The sequence below is a fragment of the Corvus hawaiiensis genome, unplaced genomic scaffold (genome assembly GCF_020740725.1).
Source record: "Corvus hawaiiensis isolate bCorHaw1 unplaced genomic scaffold, bCorHaw1.pri.cur scaffold_87_ctg1, whole genome shotgun sequence".
Taxonomy (NCBI): Eukaryota; Metazoa; Chordata; class Aves; order Passeriformes; family Corvidae; genus Corvus; species Corvus hawaiiensis.
In genome coordinates, this window is record NW_025963386.1 from 137,972 (window position 1) to 146,816 (window position 8,845).

Sequence of the window (8,845 nt, forward strand, 5' to 3'; positions counted from 1 at the left end):
GGCCCCTAGAGCCCCGGCAAGCCCCCCCCCTTTAGCCCCGCCCCTTCCGGCTTTAGCCCCGCCCACTCCGCCCTTAGCCCCGCCCACCCCGCCCTTGGCCCCGCCCATTCCCCCTTTAGCCACGCCCATTCCGCCTTCAGCCACGGCCTTTCCCCCTTTAGCCCTGCCCATACACGATTCTGCCTTGCCCATTCCCCTTTTAGCCTCCCCCCTACGGCCCCTAGAGCCCCGGCAAGCCCCCCCCCTTTAGCCCCGCCCCTTCCGGCTTTCGCCCCGCCCACTCCGGCTTTAGCCCCGCCCACTCCGCCCTTAGCCCCGCCCACCCCGCCCTTGGCCCCGCCCATTCCCCCTTTAGCCACGCCCATTCCGCCTTCAGCCACGGCCTTTCCCCCTTTAGCCCTGCCCATACACGATTCTGCCTCGCCCATTCCCCTTTTAGCCTCCCCCCTACGGCCCCTAGAGCCCCGGCAAGCCTCCCCCTTTAGCCCCGCCCCTTCCGGCTTTAGCCCCGCCCTCTCCGCCCTTAGCCCCGCCCACCCCGCCCTTGGCCCCGCCCATTCCCCCTTTAGCCACGCCCATTCCGCCTTCAGCCACGGCCTTTCCCCCTTTAGCCCTGCCCATACACGAGTCTGCCTCGCCCATTCCCCTTTTAGCCTCCCCCCTACGGCCCCTAGAGCCCCGGCAAGGCCCCCCCCTTTAGCCCCGCCCCTTCCGGCTTTAGCCCCGCCCACTCCGCCCTTAGCCCCGCCCACTCCGCCCTTAGCCCCGCCCACCCCGCCCTTGGCCCCGCCCATTTTCCCTTTAGCCACGCCCATTCCGCCTTCAGCCACAGCCTTTCCCCCTTTAGCCCTGCCCATACACGATTCTGCCTCGCCCATTCCCCTTTTAGCCTCCCCCCTACGGCCCCTAGAGCCCCGGCAAGCCCCCCCCTTTAGCCCCGCCCCTTCCGGCTTTAGCCCCGCCCACTCCGCCCTTAGCCCCGCCCACCCCGCCCTTGGCCCCGCCCATTCCCCCTTTAGCCACGCCCATTCCGCCTTCAGCCACGGCCTTTCCCCTTTAGCCCTGCCCATACACGATTCTGCCTCGCCCATTCCCCTTTTAGCCTCCCCCCTACGGCCCCTAGAGCCCCGGCAAGCCCCCCCCCTTTAGCCCCGCCCCTTCCGGCTTTCGCCCCGCCCCTTCCGGCTTTAGCCCTGCCCACTCCGCCCTTAGCCCCGCCCACCCCGCCCTTGGCCCCGCCCATTCCCCCTTTAGCCACGCCCATTCCGCCTTCAGCCACGGCCTTTCCCCCTTTAGCCCTGCCCATGCACGATTCTGCCTCGCCCATTCCCCTTTTAGCCTCCCCCCTACGGCCCCTAGAGCCCCGACAAGCCCCCCCCTTTAGCCCCGCCCCTTCCTGCTTTAGCCCCGCCCCTTACGGCTTTAGCCCCGCCCACTCCGCCCTTAGCCCCGCCCACCCCGCCCTTGGCCCCGCCCATTCCCCCTTTAGCCACGCCCATTCCGCCTTCAGCCACGGCCTTTCCCCCTTTAGCCCTGCCCATACACGATTCTGCCTCGCCCATTCCCCTTTTAGCCTCCCCCCTACGGCCCCTAGAGCCCCGGCAAGCCCCCCCCCTTTAGCCCCGCCCCTTCCGGCTTTAGCCCCGCCCCTTCCGGCTTTAGCCCCGCCCACTCCGCCCTTAGCCCCGCCCACCCCGCCCTTGGCCCCGCCCATTCCCCCTTTAGCCACGCCCATTCCGCCTTCAGCCACGGCCTTTCCCCCTTTAGCCCTGCCCATACACGATTCTGCCTCGCCCATTCCCCTTTTAGCCTCCCCCCTACGGCCCCTAGAGCCCCGGCAAGCCCCCCCCTTTAGCCCCGCCCCTTCCTGCTTTAGCCCCGCCCCTTCCGGCTTTAGCCCCGCCCCTTCCGGCTTTAGCCCCGCCCACCCCGCCCTTGGCCCCGCCCATTCCCCCTTTAGCCACGCCCATTCCGCCTTCAGCCACGGCCTTTCCCCCTTTAGCCCTGCCCATACACGATTCTGCCTCGCCCATTCCCCTTTTAGCCTCCCCCCTACGGCCCCTAGAGCCCCGGCAAGCCCCCCCCTTTAGCCCCGCCCCTTCCGGCTTTAGCCCCGCCCCTTCCTGCTTTAGCCCCGCCCACTCCGTTCTTAGCCCCGCCCACCACGCCCTTGGCCCCGCCCATTTTCCCTTTAGCCACGCCCATTCCGCCTTCAGCCACGGCCTTTCCCCCTTTAGCCCTGCCCATACACGATTCTGCCTCGCCCATTCCCCTTTTAGCCTCCCCCCTACGGCCCCTAGAGCCCCGGCAAGCCCCCCCCCTTTAGCCCCGCCCCTTCCGTCTTTAGCCCCGCCCACTCCGCCCTTAGCCCCGCCCACCCCGCCCTTGGCCCCGCCCATTCCCCCTTTAGCCACGCCCATTCCGCCTTCAGCCACGGCCTTTCCCCCTTTAGCCCTGCCCATACACGATTCTGCCTCGCCCATTCCCCTTTTAGCCTCCCCCCTACGGCCCCTAGAGCCCCGGCAAGCCCCCCCCCTTTAGCCCCGCCCCTTCCGGCTTTAGCCCCGCCCACTCCGCCCTTAGCCCCGCCCACCCCGCCCTTGGCCCCGCCCATTCCCCCTTTATCCACGCCCATTCCGCCTTCAGCCACGGCCTTTCCCCCTTTAGCCCTGCCCATACACGATTCTGCCTTGCCCATTCCCCTTTTAGCCTCCCCCCTACGGCCCCTAGAGCCCCGGCAAGCCCCCCCCCTTTAGCCCCGCCCCTTCCGGCTTTCGCCCCGCCCACTCCGGCTTTAGCCCCGCCCACTCCGCCCTTAGCCCCGCCCACCCCGCCCTTGGCCCCGCCCATTCCCCCTTTAGCCACGCCCATTCCGCCTTCAGCCACGGCCTTTCCCCCTTTAGCCCTGCCCATACACGATTCTGCCTCGCCCATTCCCCTTTTAGCCTCCCCCCTACGGCCCCTAGAGCCCCGGCAAGCCTCCCCCTTTAGCCCCGCCCCTTCCGGCTTTAGCCCCGCCCACTCCGCCCTTAGCCCCGCCCACCCCGCCCTTGGCCCCGCCCATTCCCCCTTTAGCCACGCCCATTCCGCCTTCAGCCACGGCCTTTCCCCCTTTAGCCCTGCCCATACACGATTCTGCCTCGCCCATTCCCCGTTTAGCCTCCCCCCTACGGCCCCTAGAGCCCCGGCAAGCCTCCCCCTTTAGCCCCGCCCCTTCCGGCTTTAGCCCCGCCCACTCCGCCCTTAGCCCCGCCCACTCCGCCCTTAGCCCCGCCCACCCCGCCCTTGGCCCCGCCCATTTTCCCTTTAGCCACGCCCATTCCGCCTTCAGCCACGGCCTTTCCCCCTTTAGCCCTGCCTATACACGATTCTGCCTCGCCCATTCCCCTTTTAGCCTCCCCCCTACGGCCCCTAGAGCCCCGGCAAGCCCCCCCCTTTAGCCCCGCCCCTTCCGGCTTTAGCCCCGCCCCTTCCGGCTTTAGCCCCGCCCACCCCGCCCTTGGCCCCGCCCATTCCCCCTCTAGCCACGCCCATTCCGCCTTCAGCCACGGCCTTTCCCCCTTTAGCCCTGCCCATACACCATTCTGCCTCGCCCATTCCCCTTTTAGCCTCCCCCCTACGGCCCCTAGAGCCCCGGCAAGCCCCCCCCCTTTAGCCCCGCCCCTTCCGGCTTTAGCCCCGCCCACTCCGCCCTTAGCCCCGCCCACCCCGCCCTTGGCCCCGCCCATTCCCCCTTTAGCCACGCCCATTCCGCCTTCAGCCACGGCCTTTCCCCCTTTAGCCCTGCCCATACACGATTCTGCCTTGCCCATTCCCCTTTTAGCCTCCCCCCTACGGCCCCTAGAGCCCCGGCAAGCCCCCCCCCTTTAGCCCCGCCCCTTCCGGCTTTCGCCCCGCCCACTCCGGCTTTAGCCCCGCCCACTCCGCCCTTAGCCCCGCCCACCCCGCCCTTGGCCCCGCCCATTCCCCCTTTAGCCACGCCCATTCCGCCTTCAGCCACGGCCTTTCCCCCTTTAGCCCTGCCCATACACGATTCTGCCTCGCCCATTCCCCTTTTAGCCTCCCCCCTACGGCCCCTAGAGCCCCGGCAAGCCTCCCCCTTTAGCCCCGCCCCTTCCGGCTTTAGCCCCGCCCTCTCCGCCCTTAGCCCCGCCCACCCCGCCCTTGGCCCCGCCCATTCCCCCTTTAGCCACGCCCATTCCGCCTTCAGCCACGGCCTTTCCCCCTTTAGCCCTGCCCATACACGAGTCTGCCTCGCCCATTCCCCTTTTAGCCTCCCCCCTACGGCCCCTAGAGCCCCGGCAAGCCCCCCCCTTTAGCCCCGCCCCTTCCGTCTTTAGCCCCGCCCACTCCGCCCTTAGCCCCGCCCACCCCGCCCTTGGCCCCGCCCATTTTCCCTTTAGCCACGCCCATTCCGCCTTCAGCCACGGCCTTTCCCCCTTTAGCCCTGCCCATACACGATTCTGCCTCGCCCATTCCCCTTTTAGCCTCCCCCCTACGGCCCCTAGAGCCCCGGCAAGCCCCCCCCCTTTAGCCCCGCCCCTTCCGGCTTTAGCCCCGCCCCTTCCGGCTTTAGCCCCGCCCACTCCGCCCTTAGCCCCGCCCACCCCGCCCTTGGCCCCGCCCATTCCCCCTTTAGCCACGCCCATTCCGCCTTCAGCCACGGCCTTTCCCCCTTTAGCCCTGCCCATACACGATTCTGCCTCGCCCATTCCCCTTTTAGCCTCCCCCCTACGGCCCCTAGAGCCCCGACAAGCCCCCCCCTTTAGCCCCGCCCCTTCCTGCTTTAGCCCCGCCCCTTACGGCTTTAGCCCCGCCCACTCCGCCCTTAGCCCCGCCCACCCCGCCCTTGGCCCCGCCCATTCCCCCTTTAGCCACGCCCATTCCGCCTTCAGCCACGGCCTTTCCCCCTTTAGCCCTGCCCATACACGATTCTGCCTTGCCCATTCCCCTTTTAGCCTCCCCCCTACGGCCCCTAGAGCCCCGGCAAGCCCCCCCCCTTTAGCCCCGCCCCTTCCGGCTTTAGCCCCGCCCACTCCGGCTTTAGCCCCGCCCACTCCGCCCTTAGCCCCGCCCACCCCGCCCTTGGCCCCGCCCATTCCCCCTTTAGCCACGCCCATTCCGCCTTCAGCCACGGCCTTTCCCCCTTTAGCCCTGCCCATACACGATTCTGCCTCGCCCATTCCCCTTTTAGCCTCCCCCCTACGGCCCCTAGAGCCCCGGCAAGCCTCCCCCTTTAGCCCCGCCCCTTCCGGCTTTAGCCCCGCCCACTCCGCCCTTAGCCCCGCCCACCCCGCCCTTGGCCCCGCCCATTCCCCCTTTAGCCACGCCCATTCCGCCTTCAGCCACGGCCTTTCCCCCTTTAGCCCTGCCCATACATGATTCTGCCTCGCCCATTCCCCGTTTAGCCTCCCCCCTACGGCCCCTAGAGCCCCGGCAAGCCTCCCCCTTTAGCCCCGCCCCTTCCGGCTTTAGCCCCGCCCACTCCGCCCTTAGCCCCGCCCACTCCGCCCTTAGCCCCGCCCACCCCGCCCTTGGCCCCGCCCATTTTCCCTTTAGCCACGCCCATTCCGCCTTCAGCCACAGCCTTTCCCCCTTTAGCCCTGCCTATACACGATTCTGCCTCGCCCATTCCCCTTTTAGCCTCCCCCCTACGGCCCCTAGAGCCCCGGCAAGCCCCCCCCTTTAGCCCCGCCCCTTCCGGCTTTAGCCCCGCCCCTTCCGGCTTTAGCCCCGCCCACCCCGCCCTTGGCCCCGCCCATTCCCCCTTTAGCCACGCCCATTCCGCCTTCAGCCACGGCCTTTCCCCCTTTAGCCCTGCCCATACACGATTCTGCCTCGCCCATTCCCCTTTTAGCCTCCCCCCTACGGCCCCTAGAGCCCCGGCAAGCCCCCCCCCTTTAGCCCCGCCCCTTCCGGCTTTAGCCCCGCCCACTCCGCCCTTAGCCCCGCCCACCCCGCCCTTGGCCCCGCCCATTCCCCCTTTAGCCACGCCCATTCCGCCTTCAGCCACGGCCTTTCCCCCTTTAGCCCTGCCCATACACGATTCTGCCTTGCCCATTCCCCTTTTAGCCTCCCCCCTACGGCCCCTAGAGCCCCGGCAAGCCCCCCCCCTTTAGCCCCGCCCCTTCCGGCTTTCGCCCCGCCCACTCCGGCTTTAGCCCCGCCCACTCCGCCCTTAGCCCCGCCCACCCCGCCCTTGGCCCCGCCCATTCCCCCTTTAGCCACGCCCATTCCGCCTTCAGCCACGGCCTTTCCCCCTTTAGCCCTGCCCATACACGATTCTGCCTCGCCCATTCCCCTTTTAGCCTCCCCCCTACGGCCCCTAGAGCCCCGGCAAGCCTCCCCCTTTAGCCCCGCCCCTTCCGGCTTTAGCCCCGCCCTCTCCGCCCTTAGCCCCGCCCACCCCGCCCTTGGCCCCGCCCATTCCCCCTTTAGCCACGCCCATTCCGCCTTCAGCCACGGCCTTTCCCCCTTTAGCCCTGCCCATACACGATTCTGCCTCGCCCATTCCCCTTTTAGCCTCCCCCCTACGGCCCCTAGAGCCCCGGCAAGGCCCCCCCCTTTAGCCCCGCCCCTTCCGGCTTTAGCCCCGCCCACTCCGCCCTTAGCCCCGCCCACTCCGCCCTTAGCCCCGCCCACCCCGCCCTTGGCCCCGCCCATTTTCCCTTTAGCCACGCCCATTCCGCCTTCAGCCACGGCCTTTCCCCCTTTAGCCCTGCCTATACACGATTCTGCCTCGCCCATTCCCCTTTTAGCCTCCCCCCTACGGCCCCTAGAGCCCCGGCAAGCCCCCCCCTTTAGCCCCGCCCCTTCCGGCTTTAGCCCCGCCCCTTCCGGCTTTAGCCCCGCCCACCCCGCCCTTGGCCCCGCCCATTCCCCCTTTAGCCACGCCCATTCCGCCTTCAGCCACGGCCTTTCCCCCTTTAGCCCTGCCCATACACGATTCTGCCTCGCCCATTCCCCTTTTAGCCTCCCCCCTACGGCCCCTAGAGCCCCGGCAAGCCCCCCCCCCTTTAGCCCCGCCCCTTCCGTCTTTAGCCCCGCCCACTCCGCCCTTAGCCCCGCCCACCCCGCCCTTGGCCCCGCCCATTCCCCCTTTAGCCACGCCCATTCCGCCTTCAGCCACGGCCTTTCCCCCTTTAGCCCTGCCCATACACGATTCTGCCTCGCCCATTCCCCTTTTAGCCTCCCCCCTACGGCCCCTAGAGCCCCGGCAAGCCCCCCCTTTTTAGCCCCGCCCCTTCCGGCTTTCGCCCCGCGCACTCCGGCTTTAGCCCCGCCCACTCCGCCCTTAGCCCCGCCCACCCCGCCCTTGGCCCCGCCCATTCCCCCTTTAGCCACGCCCATTCCGCCTTCAGCCACGGCCTTTCCCCCTTTAGCCCTGCCCATACACGATTCTGCCTCGCCCATTCCCCTTTTAGCCTCCCCCCTACGGCCCCTAGAGCCCCGGCAAGCCCCCCCCCTTTAGCCCCGCCCCTTCCGTCTTTAGCCCCGCCCCTTCCGGCTTTAGCCCCGCCCACTCCGCCCTTAGCCCCGCCCACCCCGCCCTTGGCCCCGCCCATTCCCCCTTTAGCCACGCCCATTCCGCCTTCAGCCACGGCCTTTCCCCCTTTAGCCCTGCCCATACACGATTCTGCCTCGCCCATTCCCCTTTTAGCCTCCCCCCTACGGCCCCTAGAGCCCCGGCAAGGCCCCCCCCTTTAGCCCCGCCCCTTCCGGCTTTAGCCCCGCCCACTCCGCCCTTAGCCCCGCCCACCCCGCCCTTGGCCCCGCCCATTCCCCCTTTAGCCACGCCCATTCCGCCTTCAGCCACGGCCTTTCCCCCTTTAGCCCTGCCCATACACGATTCTGCCTCGCCCATTCCCCTTTTACCCTCCCCCGTACGGCCCCTAGAGCCCCGGCAAGCCCCCCCCTTTAGCCCCGCCCCTTCCGGTTTTAGCCCCGCCCCTTCCGGCTTTAGCCCCGCCCACTCCGCCTTTAGCCCCGCCCATTCCGCCCTTGGCCCCGCCCACCCCGCCCTTGGCCCCGCCCATTCCCCCTTTTGCCCCGCCCATTCCGCCTTCAGCCACGGCCTTTCCCCCTTTAGCCCTGCCCATATACGATTCTGCCTCGCCCATTCCCCTTTTAGCCTCCCCCCTACGGCCCCTAGAGCCCCGGCAAGCCCCCCCCTTTAGCCCCGCCCCTTCCTGCTTTAGCCCCGCCCACTCCGCCCTTAGCCCCGCCCACCCCGCCCTTAGCCCCGCCCACCCCGCCCTTGGCCCCGCCCATTTTCCCTTTAGCCACGCCCATTCCGCCTTCAGCCACGGCCTTTCCCCCTTTAGCCCTGCCCATACACGATTCTGCCTCGCCCATTCCCCTTTTAGCCTCCCCCCTACGGCCCCTAGAGCCCCGGCAAGCCCCCCCCCCTTTAGCCCCGCCCCTTCCGGCTTTAGCCCCGCCCCTTCTGGCTTTAGCCCCGCCCACCCCGCCCTTGGCCCCGCCCATTCCCCCTTTAGCCACGCCCATTCCGCCTTCAGCCACGGCCTTTCCCCCTTTAGCCCTGCCCATACACGATTCTGCCTCGCCCATTCCCCTTTTAGCCTCTCCCCTACGGCCCCTAGAGCCCCGGCAAGCCCCCCCCTTTAGCCCCGCCCCTTCCGGCTTTAGCCCCGCCCACTCCGCCCTTAGCCCCGCCCACCCCGCCCTTGGCCCCGCCCATTCCCCCTTTAGCCACGCCCATTCCGCCTTCAGCCACGGCCTTTCCCCCTTTAGCCCTGCCCATACACGATTCTGCCTCGCCCATTCCCCTTTTAGCCTCCCCCCTACGGCTTCTAGAGCCCCGGCAAGCCCCCCCCCTTTAGCC